At 44.1% G+C, this 12,639-nt stretch overlaps 1 protein-coding gene and 1 pseudogene across 1 annotated transcript in view; one reads left to right on the top strand and one right to left on the bottom strand.

The window, feature by feature from the left end:
• The window catches only part of LOC140734513 (interferon-inducible GTPase 5-like), a 423,537-nt gene that overhangs the window by 291,716 nt on the left and 119,182 nt on the right, over positions 1-12,639 (bottom strand). The gene's annotated exons all lie outside the window — the stretch shown is intronic.
• Positions 4,178-5,238, top strand: LOC140735020 (interferon-inducible GTPase 5-like; annotated as a pseudogene).

Raw genomic sequence — 12,639 nt, 5'->3', positions numbered from 1 at the left:
GAGATATAAAAGCAGAATTTGAGTGCACGTGGCATCAAGGGGAAATATTTTGAGAAGATTGGTGTGGTTGATTGAAGTTAAGCCAGTACGTCACTTTTGGAGTTTTCCAGCATAGAAACTTTGCTTCCCCCTACCTTTTACAATTGTTTCATTAACAATCCTCCAGCCACCATGAAGTCAGGTGTATGGGATATTTGCTGATGATTGCACAAGGCCCTTCAACATTTATCAGCAATAGTTGATGTTGCTGTTTGCCTGCAGCAAGACCAAATAATGTTCAATAAATATAAATTAACGCCTGGTAACCTTTATATCACATAAGTGTCTGGGAATAAGTATCATCTAGCAGTGAAAGTTCAGTTACCCACTTTTCTCACTCAATGACATTAACATTGCTGTCTCCCCTCCTGATGAGTACAGAGATTTACTGTAGTTAATTTAACTATGAGATCATGTGAAAACGGTGAGCAGCTCCTGACACTCCTGACTGGATAAGAACCAGCGCAACTCAGTAGTTTCTGCCATCTCTAAATGGGATTCTCGCAAGCGGAACAAGTGCTATACCTGCCCTTACACCTCCTCCATTACTACCATTCAGGGCCCCAAACAGACCTTTCAGGTGAGGCAACACTTCACCTGTGAGTCTGTTGGGGTCATCTACTATATCTGGTGCTCCAAGTGTAGCCTCCTGTATACTGGTAAAACCCAAGCTAGATTGGGAGACCACTTCACCAAGCACCTGCGCTCTGCCCGCCAGAAAAAGCAGGAGCTCCCTGTAGCCACCCACTTCAATTCCACTTTGCATTCCTATTCTGACATGTCAAATTCACCCCTCCACCTGTCTTTTATCTCTTTCACCAATCAACTTCCCAGTTCTTTACTTCACCCCCTCCTCCTCTCCCAGTTTCACCTATCACTTATCACTTTGTACATCTTCCTCCCCTCCTCCCACCTTCTTACTCTGATTTCTTCCCTTCCATTCCAGTCCTGATGAAGGGTTGTGGCCTGAAACATTGACTGTGTACTCCTTTCCATAGATGCTGCCTGACCTGCTGACCTCCAGCATCTTGTGTGTTGCAAGGGAATGTCAATGATAGGCTGAGACCAAGTGAATTGATTGAGGAAGTTGGAGGCCTGTTATGGATCTTTGCCTTCCTTGTGCTTTGCTAATAGAAATGCTGAGCAACATGCCCAGAATTTACTAATAGAAAGAGATAAACGAAGCCCAAATGGTGACAGACAGAAATAATAAGTTTCAATACAGACAGAAAGAATGAATTACCTGAAGTTGAAGAATTCAATATTAAGTCCAGAGGGCCAGAAGACAAAATACTACTCATCAAGTTTGTACTGGGCCTCCTTCCATCAACAGAATGATAGGTCACAGAGGGGGCAGGATGAGGATTGAAACTGCTGGGCCATAGGAAGCTTAGGGTCACTCCTGTGTTCAGGGCTTCCAGTCCCTGCTGTATCCTGTATCGATGTACACTCAGTGGCCACTTTATTAGGTATGGACTGGAGCCCAGTGTGGTCATCTGCTGCTGTAGCCCATCCACTTCGAGGTTCAGTACGCTGTGCGTTCAGAGATGCTCCTTTACACATCACTGTTGAAACGTGGTTTGAGTTACTGTCGTGTTCCCACCCACTTCAACCAGTCTGGCGACTCTCACCCAGATTCTCTCATTAACAAGGCAATTCTGCCCACAGAACTGCCACTGACTGGATGATTTTTGTTTCTTGCATCATTCTCTGCAAACTCTAGAGACTATGGTATGCGAAAATCCCAGGGGATCATCAGTTTCTGAGATAGTTAAACCATCCTGTCCGGCACCAAAATCATTCTGTGGTTAAAGTCACTGAGACCACATTTCTTCCCCATTTTGATGTCTGGTCTGAACAACAACTAAGCCTTTCGACCATACCTTGACCTCTATGCATTGAATTACTGCTGCTGCCATGGAATTGTTTGATTATGTATTGCATTATATGTTATATTTGGTTATATATTATGTATTTGATTGTATATATTTTATATATTCGAGGACAGGTGTAACTAGCAGTTGCAGTCACACCCGAGGTGTACGGCAATCCTCACCCACTTCTCCGAAATATTTTTGTCTTTGGTTTCACTTTCAGTTGAGCTGTAACATTGGACATTCCTGCAGTGATGAATCCGGCAGGAAAACACCTAATTACAAGAATTCCCTGTGCAAATCCTTTCGGAACCCCAACAGAATGGAATTCTGTGAGCTGGGAAGTTGCCAGATAACAAGGTGAGTGTCTCTGCTCCTGCTCCTGCCTCGCAGTTCGGACCGCTTCGGTTCTGTGGGTTGATTCGGTGACAAGTTAAATTCCCTTCGCTCTCTGACTGAATGCAGTTTGGGAGATCGGTCCAAATGCATGTGGTTCACAGTTCCCGAACAATAGGGGCACGGAGAACGAGAAGCCTGTGACGAGTGTCGACCCGCCAGGAGAGGTTTCCTTTCTGATATGTTGACGGTTAATGATCCGCTTGTCCGGGGAACTGAACTCCGTACGGATGTGGCTCCGCCAGGAGGGACTGTAAACAGTGTGGCAGCAGGTGCAAATAACCAATCCACATCAACAGGGCCGCAGACAAAAAGCTATTGACTGCTCTCCGAAGGGCCGGGCTTTTAATTTGAAAGGTTCAAAAACAAATTGGAACTTTGATGCACCATCAATAACTCTCCGAGATGTGAGGTGAGATATAGGCTTTTATTGGCTGGAAGAAAGAACAAGCAGCAATTGACCACCATACTACATCCTGGAGACTGAGGGCAGGGCTCAGGCTCCAATCACCTTTATACCGGGGTCCGTGGGAGGAGCCACGGTCAGTGGGAGGAGCCACAGAAGCAGTCAGCGGGGGGGGCGTGTCCAGAAAGATATATGTAGTTCACCACAAACTTAAACTCTTACGATGAAATAAACTGGGAAAGTAAACCAATGAAAATCAATAACGGGGTCTGTGGAATTGCTGTTGTTGTCCCTCACCTGCTTAGTGCCTCCAGCATTTTGTGTGTTAATGTGGAATGTAGTAAAACTCCTCAGGCTGACTGAGTGCTACCCCCACCCCTCATCCTACCCGTGGCTTCAGTCTCGGAACAACGATTTTAACCCTTGACTGCCCTCTGTTCTGACCGAGTTGATTGACTGCGGAATTGATTGTGGACTTCGGGAAGGGGAAATCTAGGGAACATACACCAGTCCTAACTGAGGGAACAGTAGTGGAAGGGGCAAGCAGTTTCAAATTCCTGGGCCCAACATGGTGATGCAATTACAAAGAAGACACGTCAGCGACTATATTTCGCGAGGAATTTGAGATTTGGTATGTCACCAAAGACACTTGCATTTTGTACAGATTCACCATGGTGAGCATTCTAACTGACTGCATCACCGTCTGGTCTGGAGGGGCCACTACACAGGATCAAAACAAATTGGAGCGGGTTGCAAACCCAGCCAACTCCAATATGGAGTTGCAAACAAGAATCTTCAAAGGGCAATGCCGTAACATGTCCCTCTGCACGTCACCTTGACTGAACAGACAGTCATTAGGCTCTATGATGAGTCAACCTAAAGCCAGGGAAGTGATGACTCCTCCTGTTAGATTGGTCGAGGGTAACTTTGTTTTATTCCTTCATACTTCTCTTGTAATATTTGTATATTTGTGTATCTATGCACTTGTAATGTTACTGTGACACTAATTTATTTCGGGATCTGTCCGTCTATCTATCTATCTAGGACACCCATCACCCAGGACATGTCCATCTATCTATCTCACCCATCACCCAGGACATGCCCTCTCCTCATTGCTGCCATCAGTGAGGAGGTACAGAAGCCAGAAGAGATGCACACAACGTTTTAGTAACAGCTGTTTCTCCTCCACAGTCACATTTCTGAATGGACAATGAATCAACCCATGAGCAATACCTCAATAGTTTTGCTCCCTATTTTCAAAATTTTTGTTACTTTTACAATATTGCTTATTGTAATCTATAGTTTGTTTTCCTGTATTGCACTGTAATGCTGCCACAAATCAACAAATTTCACAACATATGTTAGTGATATTAAACCTGATTCTGTTTCTAAGCAAGAAAGTCATTTCAGTTGGCAAGCAGAAAGGGACACCGAGTGCTGGGTGTGGGCAGAGTGAAGGAGTATGCTCTCTATGGGCTGGAGAAAGTCACATGACTTGGCTAAGGAAGAACCCTTTCAGACTGAGGAAAATAAGGGGGCTCATGTAGGAATTCAGAGCCTCATGGATATAAATGTCAAAAGCTATGACTTCTACATCATTGTGTCTCAGTCGCGATTCAGAGAGTGTGACGGTGAGCTGTCCAAAAGGATTCAACAACAGCAGAAGGAGTTCTACTACATTCGGTCCAAAATTGACAATGACGCCTATTCTATGCAAATGCAAGGCGTTGACTTCAGTCAAGGGCAGATGCAAATCATCCAGGACTGTCTTAAAAACTTTCAAAGTGTTGGAGTCAAACCACCAGCCATTTTCCTGATCTCTAGTTTCGATGTGAAAGAATATGATTTTCCAAAATTAAAGTCTACCCTTGCCACTGACCTTGAGAGCATAAGATCTAATACCTTTTCACGCTCAATTCCAGAGATGATGCTGTGAATTCAACAATCCAAACGCAGGCCGATAATGTGGGTGATGGTGCTGTTGGCCTTCCTGTCTGGGGCCGTGGGAATAATCCAAGCCCCAGGCTTGCCTTTCCTCACTGCCATTGCCTGTACTGCTGCCGGCTGGATGTTCCTTCGATGGCAACTGGGTGTTAGTGACCGTGTGCTATGGAACTTGTCTGGCAGAGTCAACAAGCCTGCATCACTTCTGAAAGCTGAAATGGAACGTCGACCACCTTTCCTGTTGCTTCGATTTGCCCCTAAGGTGCTGTCGCTCATCCTCATTGTGGTCTGTATGATAGCTATCTTCACAGACAGCCACCATTCAGTGACAGTCTCTGTCTTTGGGGCAATGTCCTCATCTGTCTTTACCTTTCTGGTTCTAAAGGATTCACTGGATGACCGGTTGCTATCTCAGCAAACCCTCGCCAAGACCGCACTTCAGCAGAAAGGTGATGACCACCTTTAGGTCTCACAGATTTCAAAGTTCAACTTGATCCCAATGTCATGGTTAAACTGATTTGTTTATTTGGGGGTCACATTCATTTTCTACAGAGGGCCATCTGAAACATTCACTCTTTATGCATCAGAAAAAAATCACCATAGAAATACCTAAATGTAAACTTTTAATCAAGCTTTACATTTTGCTTTTGGTAGCTGTTACCTGCTGCTCCATGGTGCTGGAAATTCTCTTCTTGAATCACTGTTGTAACAATTGGTGAAAATAAATGGTTTGAGTTAACATAAATTTGATTAATTCTGAGCACTTCAAATCATCCAGGATGCTGAAAGCATCAGAGAAAGGGTTTCAGCCCAGCGTTCACACGTAAGGTGGGCTGCAGGTAGTCAGTGACCACCACAAAAGGTCGAGGGGATAGACAGATAATGCAGGATTCTCTGTGGCTAATTACGGTGAAAACCAGTAACCGTTTGGGATGGTCTTTGGGGATGAGAGTTCAGAAAAAAGCAGCAGCCATGCCTGTGGCACCTGGACTGTATCTGAAGCTCGGCGGGTAAAGGTGAAGGCAAATAGGATTATAGTGATAGGAGACTCGAAAGGTAAGTGGAGGTAAGCTCAAAAAGTTCAAAGTTCAAATACATTTGATATCAAGGTCCATATAAATTATACAACCTTGAGATTCATCTCCTTACAGGCACTCCTGAAACAAGAAACCTGAAAGAACCCATTTTAAAAAGACCAACAAACACCCAATACACAGAGAGGATAAAGAACAAATTGTGCAAACAATGAAAGCAAACAACGGCATTCAGAACGAAAATGAATCCAAAGACACGGAGCCCGGAGCAGACCCACAGCCTCAGCCTCAGTTCATCACACAGTGGGGCAAATCGTCACAGAGCTTGCAGACACGAAGCCTGGGGCAGACCCACAGCCTCAGCCTCAGTTCATCACACAGTGGGGCAAATCGTCACAGAGCTTGCAGACACGAAGCCTGGGGCAGACCCACAGCCTCAGCCTCAGTTCATCACACAGTGGGGCAAATCGTCACAGAGCTTGCAGACACGAAGCCCGGAGCAGACCCACAGCCTCAGCCTCAGTTCATCACACAGTGGGGCAAATCGTCACAGAGCTTGCTGACACGAAGCCTGGAGCAGACCCACAGCCTCAGCCTCAGTTCATCACACAGTGGGGCAAATCGTCACAGAGCTTGCAGACACGAAGCCCAGAGCAGACCCACAGCCTCAGCCTCAGTTCATCACACAGTGGGGCAAATCGTCACAGAGCTTGCAGACACGAAGCCCGGAGCAGATGGAGCAGGACACAGCCTCAGCCTCTGTGCCACGGAGAGTGGAGTAAACATCACAGAGCAGTGAGCAGAACCCGCCCAACCCTTGCCTCCGGTCCCAACACCCTGCTTTTCAGTCCATCTGGCCCGACATTCACATTGTCCAAACAACGGGTCGTTCCCTGATCTAGGACGGGGCCCCTCCACATCGATGTGCTCTGAGCCTGGATCCCACTGCCATGTTCCGAACTTTATCCAACCTTTCCAAACTGGCCCAGCACTTGGGTAGATCAAACCTCATTCTTGGTTTAGGTGAACGGGATCTGAAAATCCTCCACTCCGACATTTCTGTGGATTGCATGCACCGATTCTGTCATGACCATGTCTTGACCTCACTCCAAACACTTAGAAACATAGCAAACCTACAGTACAATACAGGCCCTTCGGACCACAATGCTGTGCTGAACATGTCCTTACTTTAGAAATTACCTAGGGTTACCCATAGCCCTCAATTTTTCTAAGCTCCATGTTCCTATCCAGGAGTCTGCTCCTTGATGTCTCTGTTACTATTGGGAGGTCTATAAAAAATATCCAGTAGTGTTATTAACGCCTTCCAGTTCCTAACTTCCAACCACTTCACCATGAACATGTCTCGATCTCGCTCCGGCTTTGCAATGCACCTGCACGCCTCGATCCTCGAGTCAGCCTTGCTTTCACTCACCTCGTCATTGTTTGCAGGAATCATTTACCACAATTATCCACAGAAAAAGTGTTATTAACGAGGTATTTAATTGCATTTCTTGTTTTACAAACTGCCTGTAAACTGTTGCCCATCTTCAGTATCGCCATCTTAAACCGGGTACGAGATTCCGGGGCTACAAAATTGACTCTGGGATGTGGTATTGCCTCCTCGGTGCTGCCAGGGTCAATGCTGTGTCAGATCAGTTGGAGAGGATATTCGGGGGGGTGGGGAGAAGGAGAACATGTAAACAGAAGTCATTATGCACGGTGGCACAAATTACACGTGTTGAATAGCTGCTGAAGTTTTGTGGCACGAATGTAGGGATTCAGGAATGAAGTTCAAAAGCAGGACATCAAGCGTAGTAATCTCTGGATTATTTGTTGTGGTGTGTGCTAGTGAGGAAGTTAAGAACAACATCAATGCCTATAAAGCCAGTAGATGAAACGGGCAGGGAGTGATGGAAGCCTGTTGGATTAAAATGGATGTATTTCAATATGAGAGACTCTGCAGGTAACGCAGATGAACTGATGACATGAATAGCTACGTAGCACTAGGAAACTATAGCTATTAGAAACGTGGCCAAGGGAGGAATAGGATTCCAACGTAATGGTGACTGTGTGGGTGCTACAGGCAAGATAGTAGTGAAGGAAAGAGTGGAGGAGGAGTTGTTGAATATCTGGTGTCTGAAATGAAATTACTAAGGGATCATCCAATGTGGCTCTGTGTCTGGAGCTGCGAAATAAGAAGGGAATGGTAAATCTTAATTGTATTGTACAATAAACTCCTAATAGTTGTTGGAAGTTAGAAGAACAAATATTTAGGGAAAATGCTGAAGATTGTAAGATAACAGGATAGTCATGGTAGGGGATTTTAACTTGGACTGATGTAATGCGAAGGGTTTAGAAAGATTAGAATTTATTCTTCAGGAATGTTTTCTCCAACATTATATAGAAGGCAATAGTCAGGACAGGGCAAAGTTTGACCTCCCTTGGGGAAATAAGGCAGGGAAAATGATTGAGATACTGGTGGAGGAGTGGTTTCAGACTAGAAACCACAGTTCTGTTACCTTTGATTTAATTATAGAAAGGTACAGATCTGGTTCAGAGGTCAAAGAGCTAAATTTGGGAAACGTAAACTTTGATGCAATTCAACTGCAAGTTGCAAGAGTTTATTGGAGTAGGTCCTTCACATGCAAGAGATGCCTGGCAAGTGGAATGCTTTCCAAAGTGATATATTGAGAGTTCAGGATCTGCATGTACCTGTTAGAGTGAAGGGTAAGTTTGGCTGGAGTAGGAGACCCTCGATAATGAGGGATATTGATGCTTTTGATTTGGAAATGGAAGGGAGGTGTGGGTGAGGTACAGGTAACTAGGATCAAGTGAAACGTGGGAGGAGTATTGGAGTTAGAGAGGTATACTCTGCAGGAAATAAGAACAAAAAGTGTGTATGAAATAGCTGTGGCAGAAGAGATGGAGAAACTACAAGCACATTGATGGAAAATTAGTAACTAGGGAGAATAGGACCCATCAAAGCCCAATAAGGATAAGGTCTTTGCCGGTCTTCAGGAATATTGTAGTGTTTGTGGATACTGCCTACCTCAGTTGACACAAAATTTTCTCAACAACAATACTCTTGAATTAAAATCTGATACTAAAAGTTGTCAGGAATATTTGAATCATTTGCCCATCCCATACATCCTCCTGTATATTTGCTGTATGTTCAAAGACAACAAAACCTAGCATGTTGAACCAGCACAGGCCACAGTGCTGGAAAGGACAAACCGAAGAGATGGAAACTAGTAATTTCCATTAACACAGAGGTTTGAAAAGCCTGTCTGAAGCAACGTCATTAATTAACAATAGATGTATCTATGTTTTCCTAAGTAGTTCAGTTGGTTTAACCCATACATAATAGCACAGAGTAACAATACAGTATGTCACATCATGAGCATCAGTCTGTGACTCAGGGGTGGTCAAACAGCAGTTCCCTTGAGCTGGGGTATGGAGCTCCACATCATTTTTCCCAGTGTAACCAGTATTCTGCAGGCCCTTCTTCAGTTCCTCTCTCCCTGCCCTCATTCCCAAGGACTTCCCAACAGTGACCCATGCTAATGGTCACAGGGTCCAACCCAGACCATTCACTGAACGTTGAGTAAATGCTCCTGTTGGGGGCCAGCGGTGTGCTTTGTGTGTGCAGTTCGGGGAGCTGGTATTTCCATTGGACATTAATTGGCACTGTTCCTGATGTCACTCGTTCAAACGTGTTATGAAGTAGGTAACACCTTTGTTGCCAATGTATACTGTGCTAAAGCCACTGATGACTGGTGAAAAAATGTAAAATATACTCTGTGAGTGAGAGCAGCTATGGTTTAGTCCATCAGATGGATCTTTGTCAGCCTGACACATTGTGCCCTGTGACACAGTGACAAGTGGAAAAAGCTGCACTGAAGTGTGTATATTGGGTTACATTTATTGAGTATTACCTTCAACAAATGCAAGAATCCTAGGTTTGACAACACACCATTAATCGTACTGTAGGACTTTCAGACGGGCATTATTAATTGTGTATGTAATGTTCAACTATTGGTACAGATATTTGGGTGGAATACAGTAAGTTAAAAAAAAAAGGCATTTCCCCATACCAGGAATTTCAGAACTTCTGGATAAAAGTGGGGATGGAAAATCAGTGAATTTTTTTTAAATATTTCCTTCCAACCTATCCACTCCATTCTCCCAATAAAAATTGTGCAGGACTGATGACCTTTGAGCCTTCCACCATCACATTAAAGATATGCCCTCTGGTATTTGACATTTCTTCCCTGTTAAAAAATAAGACCCTCTATCCTATCTATACTTCTGATGACTGTATCTCGCTGAGGCGTCAATGCTTCACAATAAACAACTCAAGTTTGTTCAACCTCTCCTCATAGCCAAATAAACACAACAGTATTAATGGAAATGGGAAAAAATAAAGATGTGTCGAGAGCACTCGACAAGGTTAATCTGCAAATCAGGCAGCATCCGGCTGAGAATGTGTCTATGAGATTGCAATTACATTCCAAATGCTAAATTGGAGAGTGATACATTTAAATATAAAACTAACTTGAGAAAATTATTTGGCTCTACATCCATAAAATATTGAGAACACAGTGAGGAAAAAACTAGAAAATATTCCCAGTAGCAAGAGTCTCCAAACTCACTTTTTTTAAAAAAAAGATAATCCTCTCAAGATCTTCCAGAGCTTCTCTAACTTGGAAAATCTTCCTCAGTAAAGTTAATTCTGACATTCCTTTTAATAAAGGGAAGAAAAAGAAGCTCAAATAAAGAATGATTAACCTAATATCCATTATAGGATACTTGAACTGGACGTTGAATGACTGTAAGTTTGGTCAAACAACAATAATGCACAGGAATTCAGTGACAGGATGAGGATTAAAGTTGACAGAGATTTTGCAAAAGTGAGTTCAAACTGCATCTCAGCAGCTGGGGAACACAGCTCTAAATTATTGAAATGTGAAGACCACGGCAAATTAGCATAATAGTAATTGAATAGACCATCTGATTGTTATCAATCAACACAGACAAAATGCAGAAGGATCTCAGCAGGCCAGGCAGCATCTATGGCAGAGTACAGTCGATGTTTCAGGCTGAGACCCTTCAGCAGGACTGGAGAGAAAATGAGGAGTTAGTGTAAGAAAGTGAGGGGAAGGGAGGAAAAAACACAAACTGATGGGTGAAACCAGGAGGGGTGAGTGGCGAAGTAAAGAGCTGGAAGTTGATTGGTGAAAGAGATACAGTGCTGGAGAAGGGGGAATCTGATAGGAGAGGACAGAAGCATTGTATTCAACACTAAGCTGGCACATTCCTCATCAGGAACCAGCACATAATTCTTAGTAGTTTCTGCCATCTCCAACGAGATTCTTGCAAGCGGAACAAGTACCACACCTGCTCCTATACCTCCTCCCTCACTACCATTTAGGGCCCTAACCAGTCCTGCCAGGTGATGCCACACTTCACCAATGAGTCTGTTGGAGGCATCTGCTGTATCCAGTGCTCCCGGTGTGGCTTCCTGTATATCGATGAGATCCAATATAGATTGAGAGACCACTTCACCGAGCACCTGCACTCAGTCCACCAGAAAAAAACAGGATCTCCCTGTAACCACCCATTTCAATTCCACTTCCCTTCCCATTCCTGTTCCAACATGTCAGTACATGACCTCCTACAGTCGTGATGAGGCCACACTCACGTTGGAGGATCAACACCTTATATCCGTCTGAGCAGCCTCCACCCTGATTGCATGAACATTGATTTCTTGAACTTGCAGTAATTGCCACCCCCCCCTTCACCAATCCCAATTCCTGTTCCCCTCTTTCACCTTATCGCCTTACCTGCCCATCATCTCCCTCTGATGCTCCTCTCCCTTCCCTTTCTTCCATGGTCTTCTGTCCTCTCCTATCAGATTCCCCCTCCTCCAGACCTGTATCTCTTTAACTAATCAACTTCTCAGTTCTTTTCTTCACCCCGACCACCCCTCCTCTCCTGGTTTCACCTATCACCAGCCACCTTGTACTTGTTCTCCCCTCTGCCACCCTCTTACTCTGACTTCTCCTCTTTCTTTCCAGTCCTGATGAAGGGTTGAGATCCAAAATGTCGCATCTTTACTCCTTTCCATAGATACTGCCTGGCCTGCTGAGTTCCTCCAGCATTTGGAGTCTGGTGCATTGGATTTCCAGCATCTGCAGATTTTCTCAAGTTTGTGATTGATATTCCCTTTTTCTTTTCTTTCCCCTTACTTCTCTGCAACTGATAACTAATTATTCCCTCTTTCCCAGTTCTGATTGTGTTTCAGGCCAGAAAATAACTCTGCCAAACCTAGGCAGGTACCTGATGGAGCAAGACATTGAGGATGGATTATGGGAATGCCACAGTGATAAACAGGCATCAGTTTTTCCTCTTACTCACTTACTCATTCTGACAATGTTGTCTGCAGCCTCCGTAATAACTGTCCAACTTCCTTTTTGTCTTTTTTTTTTGGTCCTTTCAACTATCCTGTCATTCAGTAAGATTAAGGCTGATCTTCTACCTTGAAGCTATTCCCATATCCCTGGATCCCCTGAATCTCCAGAAAAACATCAATGTCCTTTGTGAATTGACTCAGTAGCTGAATCTGCACAGCACTTGTGTGGTGATAATTCCAAAAATTTACAATTCTTCAGGCTACAATATTTCTGTTGATCTCTATCCCTGATGTATAATCCCTTCCTTTGAGAACTACCAGTTCTGGACTCTCTCATCAATGGAGTCCCGTGAGAATGCTGTGATTTTCAATGGGTTCTCCACAACTTTTTTGTCACATTTTAGAGAACACCGACATGGTCTGTTCAGTGTTTCTGCACTGTGCTCCCTCTCTGACAAGATCATCAATTTTCTTTTTCAGAAAGAAGATGAACATTGTGCAAAATAATTCAGTTGTTTCACTCTGTTCTTTATG

Source organism: Hemitrygon akajei, chromosome 10, assembly GCF_048418815.1.
Source record: "Hemitrygon akajei chromosome 10, sHemAka1.3, whole genome shotgun sequence".
Classification (NCBI taxonomy): domain Eukaryota; kingdom Metazoa; phylum Chordata; class Chondrichthyes; order Myliobatiformes; family Dasyatidae; genus Hemitrygon; species Hemitrygon akajei.
Note: the sequence above shows the minus strand (reverse complement) of the source record. Positions and strands in the feature narration are given on the sequence as shown.